General features: G+C 41.7%; 1 pseudogene; it reads right to left on the reverse strand.

The window, feature by feature from the left end:
• Positions 1 to 462: 462 nt before the first annotated feature.
• Positions 463 to 3,632, reverse strand: LOC106002826 (annotated as a pseudogene).
• Between the last annotated feature and the right edge of the window lie 9,280 nt (positions 3,633 to 12,912).

Raw genomic sequence — 12,912 nt, forward strand, 5'->3', positions numbered from 1 at the left:
TGTGGCTCAGGCCTATAATCCTAGCTACTCAGGAGGCTGAGATCTAAGGATTGAGGTTCAAACCCAAGCCAGGCAGCAAAGTCCATGAGACTCATATCTCCAATAAATTACTCAGAAAACCAGAAGTGGCGCTGTGGATCAAGTGGTAGAGCACTTGCCTTCAGCTGAAGAGCTGAGGGACAGTGCCAAGGCCCAGAGTTCAAGCCCCACGACCGACCAAAAAAAAAAAAAAAGAAGAAATCAATCAATGTTTGTTCTTGTATGGGTTGAGCAGACACAGCCTTCCAGAGGTTGGAAGCTGTTCCTCCACCCTGTCAGGATTTGGAGGCAGAGGGCCTGCATGCACTTTTACAGCTCAGTACCTGGGCAAACAGAAATGGAGTAGAGACACTGTATCCTGTGATGCATGAGGAAATGCCCATAGAAGAAACACCAGCAGCAAAAGGACCTAGCAGCGCACTGTCACAGCAACTGCTGAGGGAGGATCTCCCATACTGTCTTCTACTAAAAGAGAAGCATCTGTTCCTGCATAAATGTGATAGGTTTGTCCCTAGAAATATAGAATTTGAATATTTGGAAATAAACATTCCACAATCACTCCCATTCAACAGTTGAAGAATCTCATGTGACTTCATGCTGTAGTGTGTCCACTCTAAAAGAATTAGATCAACATTTCTTTTCATCTTACTTTCATCCTGTAAATACTGATGGAAAATTTCACAGATCTTGCTTCTCTTTTGGGTCCAGTCGTGGGCCTGAACTCTGGGCCTAGGCGCTGTCCCTCAGCTCTTCAGCTCAAGGCTAGCACTCTACCACTTGAGCCACAGTGCCACTTCCGGCTTTTTTCTTTTGTTGCTTATGTGGTGCTGAGGAATCGAACCCAGGGCCTCAGGCATGCAAGGCAAGCGCTCTACCACTGAGCCAGCTTCCCAGCCCACCTTGCTTCCCTTTTGTCCCATAAAGTCCAGATACTTAAGATATTTTTATCTTAGATCTGTCACCACCAGGATCCAATGTAACTTCCAATGAATAGACACAGAATAAGTTCTTGTTCAAAGTGGTTTGCCCCTTTGGTCCATCGTTTCACTGCTTGGTAATCCCCAGACTTAGGTCAGGATAGAAGAAAGTAATGAATGCATGAAAGTACTGGATAGCCTTGCTTTTATTTCTTTCCATTAGGAGATTCATGTAAAAATTAGTGACCTCATCAGTGAACAAGTTTTTTAAGGTTTGGATATCTCCCTCAGTAATTCTCAATTTGAAAGCACTACTGAGGATCTCATCCTGTGGGCCATGGTCTAGGGCATTATTGATTTTCTTTTCCAGGTCTTCAATAAGTTCAAGATCATCTGTTCTTCTGTCCTTCTCTTTGCCTAAGAAATTCTTTTTCTTGGCCTCAACTGCTATTATTTTCCTCCTAAATAAGACATTGCTTCCAAGCTGGGCACTGGTGGCTCACGCCTGTAATCCTAGCCACTCAGGAGGCTGAGATCTGAGGATTGTGGTTCAAAGCCAGCCAGCTCGAGGAAAGTCCATGAGACTCTAATCTCCAATAAACCACTAGAAAACCAGAAGTGGTGCTGTGGCTCAAGAAGTAGAGTGCTCACCTTGAGCTGAAGAGCACAGTGACAGCGCCCAAGCCCAGAGCTCAAGCCCCACAACCGACCAAAAAAAAAAAAAAAAAGACATTGCTTCCAGGCAGAGTCAGGCTGACACTTCTGTTAGGTCACGTTCTGCCGGATGCCCTCTTTTATTGTCATTTTCAGGTCTTACAGTGATCTTTTCTTTTCTTTTTTGTTGGACATAGGGCTTGAACTCTGGGCCTGAGGGCTGTCCCTCAGCTCTTCAGCTCAAGGCTAGTGCTCTACCATTTGAGCCATAGTGCTACTTCCTGTTTTCTGGTATTTTTTTTATTGGAGATAAGAGTTTCATGGCCTTTCCTGCCAGAACTGACTTTGAACCATGATCCTCAGATCTTAGCCTCCTAAGTAGCTAGGATTACAGGCATGATGCATGATCCATCCACTCCTGGCGCTATCTTTTCAATGATAGAAACTTTCCCCTTTGAACATCTCCTTTCACTTTTCACTAGACAGAAAGGTCCCCTTGTTTCAACAATTTTATACTTTGGGGACAAACTGAGTTGTTTTGACACCATGAGTCTGCTCTTACACCCAGCCTAATGTTTCCATTTGACTTCTTTGAGAACTATAATGATTTGAAGTTACAGAGGGACAGAACTCCCATGGGTACTTTCTTTAATTCGCTTTAATACCTTTTTGTTATTTCCTTCTTCTTTTTGAGTACCCTAGCTGATCTTGCCTTCCTGGACAACTAACATAATTCTTCTTTGCATGTCAGTCTCCACTGAAGATTATTCCTTCTTGTTCCTGACATAATGCTGATGGTTTTGTCCATCTCTTTTCCCTTCTTACATTTTTCTATGAATGATCATATCAGTTTCCTTGATTTAAATAATCCATGGAGGGCTGGGAAGGTGGATCAGTGGTAAAGTGCTTGCCTGGCATGCATGAGGCCCTGGGTTTGATTCATCAGCACCACAGAAACAGAAAAAGAAGGAAGTAACACTGTGGCGCAAGTGGTAGAGCACTAGCCTTGAACTGAAGAGTACAGGGAGAGCACCCAGGCAAAATAAAATATAAATAAAACAAAGACAAAAGACAAAATAAATAATAAATAATAAATAAATAAATAACCTATGGAGAAAATTCAAAAGTGTGTCTCTAACTTCTCAAAACTCCCATCACATGTATCCAAGTGCCTACAGTAGAAGTGTTCTTGCATGTTTCATAGGCATTTTAAACAATTTCCAAGAATGAAGTCATCATTTTTACCCAATATTTCTAGAATTTACCTCTGTATAATACTCATAAACATTTGGTCAGTTCTGTTTCTGTGATTTCTCACCTCCTCTCCAAAACAATGGGGACACCTCACACCCTTGCTACCCTCTTCAGAAATATCTGTTATATCCTGTTCTTGAGGTTTCCATGTTATGCAACTCTCTGAATTGCATCTGCTGTGGCCATAGCCAATTGCTGTTCTATCATAGTCTTCTGAATTCAAAGTAAAACCAAAGGAAGGCAGGACTCTACAGGGCTGATCTCATGTAACTGCCACTGATCTTTGGATAGTCACTTATTCCATTAGGAGATTTATTATCCATTTTCAGCATGTTGTTCTGAGATCCAGAACCTGTCAGTTCATAAGATGAAGAGTTCAAAAGTACCTCTCCTCAAGAGGCCACATTTCATGTTCCATTACAAGCAGAAATCACTATGGGGATTGTGGTCAGCTGTAATGGGAATCCAAGTAAGCTACCAACATTGTAGCAACTTTTTCACTTGGTGAATAAAGCAATCTAATCTTGGTCTTTAACGGGTATTTTCATCAGTACCCACTGGAGAAAACAGAGTGTTGTGTGAGCGCCACCTCTTGAGGAGGGGCCAAACTTGGGGCAACGACCAGTTGCAGAAATGGAAAATGGCACCCAGAATCCTATTCAGCCCTGTTTACATACCAGACTGGAGCAGTGGAGGCCAACACACACGAGGTGAAAACCTCAGACCTCTTGCAGCCATTGCCGCCTTCGCAGCTTTGGCCACCACCATCAAGCCTCTCAGTCATTGCACATTGTGATGTTTCTTTGTTGGCGGTAGACTCTGCTTGCCTTTGCCTGTTATCCACTTTCTGGCTTGATCTTTCAATTAAAGCTTCTTAGTTCTTTTGAAGCATATAGGGCTCTGATATTGCTTTATCTCTAGTTTGCCATCTAGGATTTTCATTTTCCCTTTAAAAAATTAACATACATATATTTATTTACCTCCTCTGTGATTTTCCTCATTAATTTGCATTTTGAAATAACTCATAAGACCTTTGAACTCAAATAACATGGTTTTAGAAAATACTCTATAGCCATGAAGAAAAAACCATTTTGAATTGTACTTTTTTAAAATGCAATAACATCTAGACACACTTAGCACCTAAATTTTAAAATCAGTTTTGTACTTTTATTTTAAAGTACTCCCCCGCCTTGTTTATACCTGCTGTGCCAAGTGATTTATGGTTACAGTGATAAAAGTTTTATGAATTAAAAATATCAGATAATTTAACATTCTGAATATGTCTACTGGCAAATGAATATCTTTGCCAAATGCTTGACAGACCCGTGCACAACAATAACACTCACAATAAAGTATATTAATTTCAAAGATTGATTATGCTTTTACCTAGGGACAGGGTGCCAAGATATCACAGACCTTTGTCCCACAGCTTTAAGAAGGATTTCATGACCAGACAAGTGTTAGAAAACAAAAAGTAAAAGAAACAGCTTTGTGGGCTGGGAATGTGGCTTAGTGGTAGAGTACTTGACTAGCATGCATGAAACCCTACATTCCATTCCTCAGTACCACGTAAATAGAAAAGGTTGGAAGTGGTCCTGTAGCTAAAGTGCTAGAGCACTAGCCTTGAGCACAGAGAGGGTCAGGGCCAGTGCCAGCTCCACCCCTAATGAAAACTGGGTACTTAGAATGGAATATATGTTACAAAATTTCTTCAAGATTCTGGCTGTATTTATCATATAAGTTGACCTTTACACTCCATAGGTTGGCATTAGTCTTGAGAGCCTCTAAAGAGAATTGGAAAGTTTTAAAAATTGTTTTTGTAAAGGTAATGTACAAATGGGTCACCATTTTGTAAGTTAGGTAAAGTGTACATTTCTTGTTGGACAATGTCACCACTTCCTTTGCTCTCTTCCAGTTTTCCCCCCTGTTCTTGCTCCCAAGTTGTCAACATCATATCTACTGGGTACCACTGCTGCTTTTGTTTCCCCATTTTCCCTCAATTTCTGTGTCCTCTTACTCTCCCTCAAAAATATGGATAAATCGGGGCTGGAAAGGTGGCTCAGTGGTAGAGCCCTTGCCTTGCATGCATGAGGCTCTGAGTTCAATTCCTCAGCACCACATAAGCAGAAAAAAAGCCGGCAGTGGTGCTGTGGCTCAAGTGGTAGAGCGCTAGCCTTGAGCTGAAGAGCTGAGGGACAGCACCCAGGCCCAGAATTCAGGCCCATGACCGGACCCAAAAAGAAAAACAATATGGATAAATAAACAAACAAGACAAAAAGACAAAAAATTCCTCGTTTCCATTTTCTGGAATTCATTTCAATATAAAAATCAGCAGCTTTATGCAAGCATCAGGCTTTGCTCACACATACATGACACTTATACTTCCTGCACCCAGTCATAGCTCACACCAGATTCTAAGGTCCACAAAGTAATTCTTTTCACTTTCCACAGAAAGGAGCTGAGGATCAGAAAGATTAAGTGACTTTTTGGGAATGCTGGCTGAGCATAGTGGCTCACTCTTATAGCTTTCTTTACTCCAGAGAGTGAGATCTGAAGATCATAATTTGAAACCAACCCAGATTGACAAATGTCTAATGGTAGACATTCACCATCAGTTAACTGTCAGAAAGCCAGAATTTTGTGTTTCAAGCAGTAGAGCTACAACACTACCATACTTAAATGAGAAACTTAAAGGAGACTGAAGGATAGTGCAAATACAATGATCTTAAGAACAAATACTGTCCCATACACACACCAACACCACCAACACACACACACACATATTAAGAGAGATATTAGTACTGAAATCCAAATACAGTTTTTATATTTGTATATGCTTTATTATTGCCTTTAGGAAGGTTTGACCTGATAGTCTCTCTACCTACGAGCCACAATTCAAGCACTTTGTTGCAGTTACTACCCAGGTTTGTGTACAGAAATACATTTTCCTAGTTAAGGATACCTCCTTTTCCAACAATGGTGAATTGGCTCTACTTGGCCCAGGTTCTTCTATTGAGACCCAGTATCTTACACTATTTGTCCTGCATGGCCTGTAAGTTGATTGGTCCAGTAGATCTCAGCCATCCTAATAACTAAGATAATAGGTGGCAGCTATTGTACTGGATGGTACCTGCTTTAGGAAAAGTGCTCTGAGTTCACCATTCAGTGGAGGTTGTTAGAACTCACCTATTAATACTTTTTGTTCAGAATTGGGAACTTCATATATCTAGGACTGCAGGGAGAACATGGTGCTATTTCATACTGGTTTGATTTTTTTTTTTGCCGGTCATGGGGCCTGAACTCTGGGTCTGGGTGCTGTCCCTCAGCTCTTCAGCTTAAGGCTAGCGCTCTACCACTGGAGCCACAGCGCCACTTCCGGCTTTTTCTGTTTATGTGGTGCTGAGGAATCGAACCCAGGGCCTCATGGTTGCAAGGCATGCACTCTACCGCTGAGCTACCTTCCCAGCCCACATACTGGTTTGATTTTATGGCAGCTTGTACCTATTGCCTACTTTAAGCCCTGTATGAAGAGAAAGGGAGCTCCTGGGAGACAAATGCACTGTACTAACTGCTGCTCTCAGAATACAGAAGTGAAAAGAAGACTCAAAGAACCAAATAGCATAGACACTGAGCTCTTAGAAACTCAGGCTATCTGGTACCTTACATTCAATGTAGAAAGTCAGAGCCTACAGGGCTTGTAAGATCCATTTATATTCCTGAACATGGGATTCCTTTCTCCTCAGCCCTTTTGACTCTTTGTATCAGGGTTTGTTAGTGTGGCATTCTTTCCTGTTAACTTACTATACAGGTTAAAACATTATGTACACCAAACAACAGGTTTCCTTTGTCCTCGTAGATGTTCTACATTCTGCTACCTTCCTGTTTGGGAGCTTGTTTTGTACTTGGACCATCATATACATATCCTTACTAAGGGAATAGCTCACAGACTGTGCAACGTAGTTTCTCAATGATGATTAACTCACCCAGAGACTGAGCCTTGGGAGGTTGGTTTTAGGCCTTTATGAGAGGCTTTGGCCTAGGTACTGTGGGCAACATTGGTGGAAATGTCCTCAGAGCAATCCCACAGACAGTGAGTGAGCCCTGATTAGTATGTAGTTATTGACAGTTCTACCTAGGAGTGTGAACAAATGACTGAGTCCTTTTTAGCTTATTGCACAATATGGAAATTGGAAACAATTATCAGCTTGTGAATTCCTAGCCCAACTTCCTGGCTATTTCTAGGAACCACTTTCAGGAAATGGTGAGATTATCATGATCTCAAAAAGGAGTTGTTATTCCCAGGCTCAAATTCTAGGTATTCTTGTTATATCATCTCACCTGCCCTTTATACCAAATAGATGTGGCGAAGGTCATATTCCTCAAAGACCTGATCTTGTGCAGGCAAGTTGTCACACCATCTCACGATAGAGAAGGATGGAACAGTTCTTGACAAATGGGTCCTTAAGTGATTGTTCTTAATATGCTAATCCTATAAATGTATTTAAGAAGATAGAGGTGGTCAAGACCTCACTGGGCCACACGCACATGTTTATCATTGTCTTCACAGTCCACGATTACACAAATATCATGTGTGACACTTCAGTGTAGCTATGTCTACAAGAACTATGAAGTTTTTCCTGCCCACCTATTATTTAGAATTGCTCTGTTTTCTGCTCCCAGAATGCACCAATGAATTGAACTGTGCAAACTTTCATTCCTGGCAGGCAGGGTTTGATGAATAGAATGACATCTGCTGGAGGGGGACCCAAGAAAACCAGGTTTTGCTGAGAGCAGCTTACTCAGAAATATTCAGGTGTACCTAGAGATGGACAGTGTTTCTGCACCTTTCAGGTATCAGCATCTTCTCACTCCTCAGGATTCCTTTTGAAGAGTCACATCTTCAGTGATAAGGAAGGGGAAGAAAATGATGTGTTTAGTGGGCCAGGGGAGACATTTTTGGAAGTAAGGACATAGATGGCTTGCATAATTTTCTTTCAAGACATATAGTGGCTACTGGTGGGCTCACATCTGTAATTCTAGTTACTCAGGAGGCTGAGATATGAGGACTGTGCTCTGAAGCCAGCTGGGTCAAGAAAATTCAGGAGACTCATCTCTAACTACTAAAAATAAAAAGCCAGTGACTCAATGAGTAGAGTAGTAACCTGGAGCAAAAAGAGCTCAGAATCAGTGCCCAGGTGCTGAATTTATGCTGTATGACAGGCACATAAACCCCGATCTCCACCCCCTCACACACAGAAGGAATACAGGAAAACTAATTAGCAACCAGACTGGCAGCTGGTGTGCGTGTGTGAGTGCACAGGAAAATAAGAGAAGTAACAATCTGCAGGCAGTCAAGATGGTTCCAGGATGAGAAGTCTATTTTATCACTTCCATTTTCCTGTCATGCTGAATGTCTGCCCCTTCAGCAGGTTGAATTACAAGGAGAGCCTGTGGGAACTGGCAAGGCTGCCATGAACTGGTGTTAGGAAGAGTCATCTCATGTGTCATTGGTGGAGATGACAAGAGTATGGTTCAGCTCTCACTCTGGACTTCCCTACCTTCCAAACTCACCAAAGTCAACAGCAGGAAGACAAAAGATTCCCTAGATGTTTGTGACATTAGAAAGTTGTCCTGCCATTCCTATTTAAGGCCCCTGGAAAATACAGCATTGAGAGAAGCAACCCAAGCACCTTTGGCTGCAGACCGGAGTAGGCTCCTGCTTCCAGGCCACCCAACCCAGCTGTGCCCCCCTGGGAGCATTCAGCAGGTCCTGATATTCAGCGAGGAAATTACTGGATCCCAGACTGACTCGTATTTGTCCAATCTCTTTGTTCCAACAGTTCTGGAGCCCTCTGGGAACCTGGTGTCACCTGAGGGTACTATGTCTCTACCTGAGCTTTGTAAGCATCCTATCTCCAAGTGTGGCTTTGTATGCAATACAATGCTCACATGGAGAAGTTAAAGGACGCTGAATCTTAAGTTTTATGCATTCCTTGAATTCATTTGTGAAGTTTTCTCCAATGATACAAATGTAACAGATTTTACTTCATGTTTAGAAATCATTGCTTTCTGAAATACTTCACATTATGTAATTTTCTAAAGTGATAGAAATAACAAAGGACTGGTTTAAATTAGGACATGTTAGAACAGTGTGAGTAGTGTTAAATAGGTTCTACAGTTTGAAGGATAATGGAGGAGAACTCCAGGCAGCTGTCCATAATTAACACAGGGTACTGTGTTGCCTCCCAGGGGGAGATCTGGTGGGTGGGAAAACATGGGGTCCAGCAGTGTGTGATGAGCCTTTCCTTCCCAGGACATAAAAAACACCTTTCTTCTCTGGGAGGGAAGGTATCTTCCTCTGCAGTCTGCCCAGGTGAATGCTTGGACATTTACTTCTGGAGAATATTTGTAATCCCTGTGCTCACCTTCAGCCCAGAGGAGAAGGCAGGTCTTAGAGCCCATGGACCCAACCCTGCCCCAGGTGACCTTTAGCATCTGAGGAGGCTTCTTTGTCCTGCCCCCAATAAGTTCTCCTCCCTCATCTGGTCTCCCCAGTGACCCTGAACCTGTATCTGTGTTCCACATTTCTGCTCTGTCCCCTTCCCCAACAGCAAAGTGGATTGTGGGGACACAGTGTAAATGAAGTCTTAAGAGAAACTGGAAGCACACATAGAGACCTCAAATTTGACCTACATCTTTGCACATCCTGAAATTTTGTTAGTTTTTTACTTACTTTTGCTAATTTATTTGTTAGGCACTTATTGGATTGTATGAACAACATATTTTGTTTAGTATGGTATTGAATATAGCTATCTGTGCCCTACATCACCTATAGTTTAGTAATATAATGTAAAAGATAAGGATTGATTTAAATAATGTCCATTAAGTGTTACTGATTAGGTCCCTTGCAATTAGTTGCTTAAAGTTTCTTTTTTCCTACAAAAGGAAAATCTTGTTAGGAAAACATCCTAAACTGAAGAGGAACATGGAATATAAAATTCACCCTAATGATTGTCCCTCCCATAACTCCTTTCCTATTTCATCATTCAATCTCAAGGAAACTCAGCATCAACAAAGTTAACAATCTATTTGTCACTGTTCCTCTGGAGATTTTGTTGGATGAAATCTGTTTGTTCCTCTTTGTTCCTCCCATTGGTGTGACCATAGGAACAGGATTACTGAGTTCTTCCAGAATGACTTGGATGTCAGGCCTTTATTCTAACAGCCCCACTCTCTGCTACTATCAAATGCATGCTTCCCATGCCTTTCTCTTAGAATACTTCATTCTTTTTTTTTTGGTGGTTGTGGGGCTTGAATTCTGGGCCTGGGTGCTGTCCCTCAGCTCTTCAGCTCAAGGCGAGCGCTCTACCACTTGAGCCACAGCACCACTTCTGGTTTTCTAGTGGTTTATTGGAGATAGGAGTCTCACGGTCTCTCCTGCCCGGGCTGGCTTTGAACCGCGATCCTCAGATCTCAGCCTCCTGAGTAGCTAGGATTATAGGCGTGAGCCACCGGCGCCTGGCTGAATACTTCATTCTTAAAGGCTGGAGAGCTTTTGTGGTTCCAGAAAGACTTGTCCTTTTTCTTAAGGATTTTTCTACTTTCAAATCCATTTTTTAGTCCAGGACATTCTGTCACATGTACACCTTTTCTCTCTCTCTCTGTCTCTCTCTGCCTCTGTCTCTCTCTCTCTTTCTCTCTCTCTCCTTTCTTGCTTTATCTCTCTGTCCATTTGTTAGTGATCTATGAGCTTTAACATGCTTTTTTACTTCTGTTGGGTTTTTTGTTTTGTTTTTTGTTGGTGTGGTGCTTGAACTCTAGGCTTTGGCGCTGTCCTTGTGCTCTTCAGCTCAAGGCGAGCACTCTACCACTTGAGCTCCAGCACCAATTCCGGTTTTCTAGTGGTTCATTGGAGATAAGAGTCTCGTGGGACTTTCCTACCTGGGCTGGCTTTGAACCACGATCCTCAGATCTCAGCCTCCTGAGTAGCTAGGATTACAGGCGTGAGCCACTGGTGCCCAGCTCTCTTACTTCTGTTGGTATATCTCTCTTCCTCTCTCTTCTTACTTCTCTCTGTGTGTCTCTTTCTCTGTCTTTTCTCTGTCTCTCTCTGTATTTCTCACCCTGTCCATTTGATTGTCATGGATCAAATATAGGAGCTTTAACATGCTTAGCCTCTAATCTCTATCTTCAGCCACTTTATATTCTCCTATTTTCTATAAAAGTTAGAAATAGGGGCTGGGAAGGTGGCTCAGTGGTAGAGCACTTGCCTTGCATGCATGAGGCCCTGGGTTTGATTCCTCAGCACCACATAAGCCAAAAGAAAAAAGCCGGAAGTGGCACTGTGGCTCAAGTGGTATAGCACTAGCCTTGAGCTGAAGAGCTGAGGGACAGCGCCCAGGCCCAGAGTTCAAGCCCCATGACCAGACCCAAAAATAAAAGTTAAAAATATTATATTTTATTGAGGCATTATTTGGATTTTGTGGGGTGTGTAACAACATTGGGTGTTGTGTTGAAGCCAAGGCTTTGACTAGTGATCTTCTGTCCTCAGCCTTCTAAGTGCTCGAAATACAGGCTGATAATTTGAGATACAATATTTAATCTTTCTTTTGTGTCTTTACTTAGGTATTTCCTTTTCTTTTTCAATCTCTGCATTCATTTATTCATCGGGAGTTTTATAGTTAACATAAAGGGTGTGCATTTCTCAGATGTTTACTACCTTTTATAAATGTCTTTTTCTTCTCTCTTTTTGTTGTTATTCTGGTAGTGATGGGACTGTGTCTCTTCATTAGGGAATCCAACACACTCATTTGACCTTGACCTTTTTACTTCAAGCTGGTGCTTTATCACTTGAACTATACCTCCAGTAGAGTTTCTCTGGGCAGCTACTTGGAGACATTGGAGACAAAGTCTCTCAAACTTTTCTGTTTCAGCTAATATATAACTGTGATCCACAGAGCTTCGCCTCTAAAGTAACTAAGATTATAAGCATGAGACAAAGGCTCCAAATGCCTTTTGAAAATAATTATTTCCCTTTCCTCTTCTTATCCTTGTCACAGTCCTTCTCTACTTTGCATTTCCTGGCTTTAATGATTTCCCAGTGACATTTATTATCTCTTGAATAGAGTTTCCTTATTCTGTTTCTCTCTGTACTTTTGGGATCATCCAAGCTTGATATGACTTTTTTTCTTACTTTTTCCTAATTTTCCTTGCCCTGTAGATAATTTTCAAGACTGACCACTTTCATTTCCTTGGGGATATTATTTTGTCTTTATTCTGTTTTTCATCAAAGGACCCTTGTATGGAACTGGAATTAATTCTCTTCTTTTGCTCAATTTTTTTGTCAGTTGTGGGGCCTGGTCTCTGGGCCTGGGCACTGTTCTTCAGCTCTTCAGCTCAAGGCTAGTGCTCTACCACTTGAGCCACAGTGCCACTTTTGGTTTTTTCTGTTAATGTTGTGCTGAGGAATCAAACCCAGGGTCTCATGCATACAAGGCAAGAGCTCTACCACTGAGCCACCTTCCCAGCCCCTTTTGCTCACTTTTGTATGAAATTTGTTTATAGGAATTTTTATAAGTGCAACATTTCCAGCAAGTTTTCCGTCCAAGCAGAGTTTCTTTCTAATGTGTCTGTATAATGCTCACAAATACGTTATTGTTTTTACCTCCCCCTATTCTTTACCCCAAGCTTTCTCTCTTCACCTCTGCATGAGGCCTTCTCTATTGGGCCCCTGCTCCTGGTTGTTGTTCCCTTGTGTGAGGCCTGTCTTAGAAGGAAACAGCAGCTACTTCTAGACCTGTTGTCTTTCTCCTAAATTGGTTCTGATCTGCAAAACTTTCAGAAACTACATATTTTCTTTATCTAAAAAAATTATTTCCTTTCTGAATTATTGGACTTTATTTTCCAGTAAATCAGTCTTCATTACAGTTACAGGAATTATTCATCCTTTCATATTAGTGTTTGAGTCATTAGATTTCAGATTTACTTCTTCTCAGTTCATTTCTTGAAAGAAATCAGATTTCCCTATGGCAGCTGATTCCTAATTAGC

This window comes from Dipodomys ordii, unplaced genomic scaffold (genome assembly GCF_000151885.1).
Source record: "Dipodomys ordii isolate 6190 unplaced genomic scaffold, Dord_2.0 Scaffold1000002456, whole genome shotgun sequence".
Lineage (NCBI taxonomy): Eukaryota > Metazoa > Chordata > Mammalia > Rodentia > Heteromyidae > Dipodomys > Dipodomys ordii.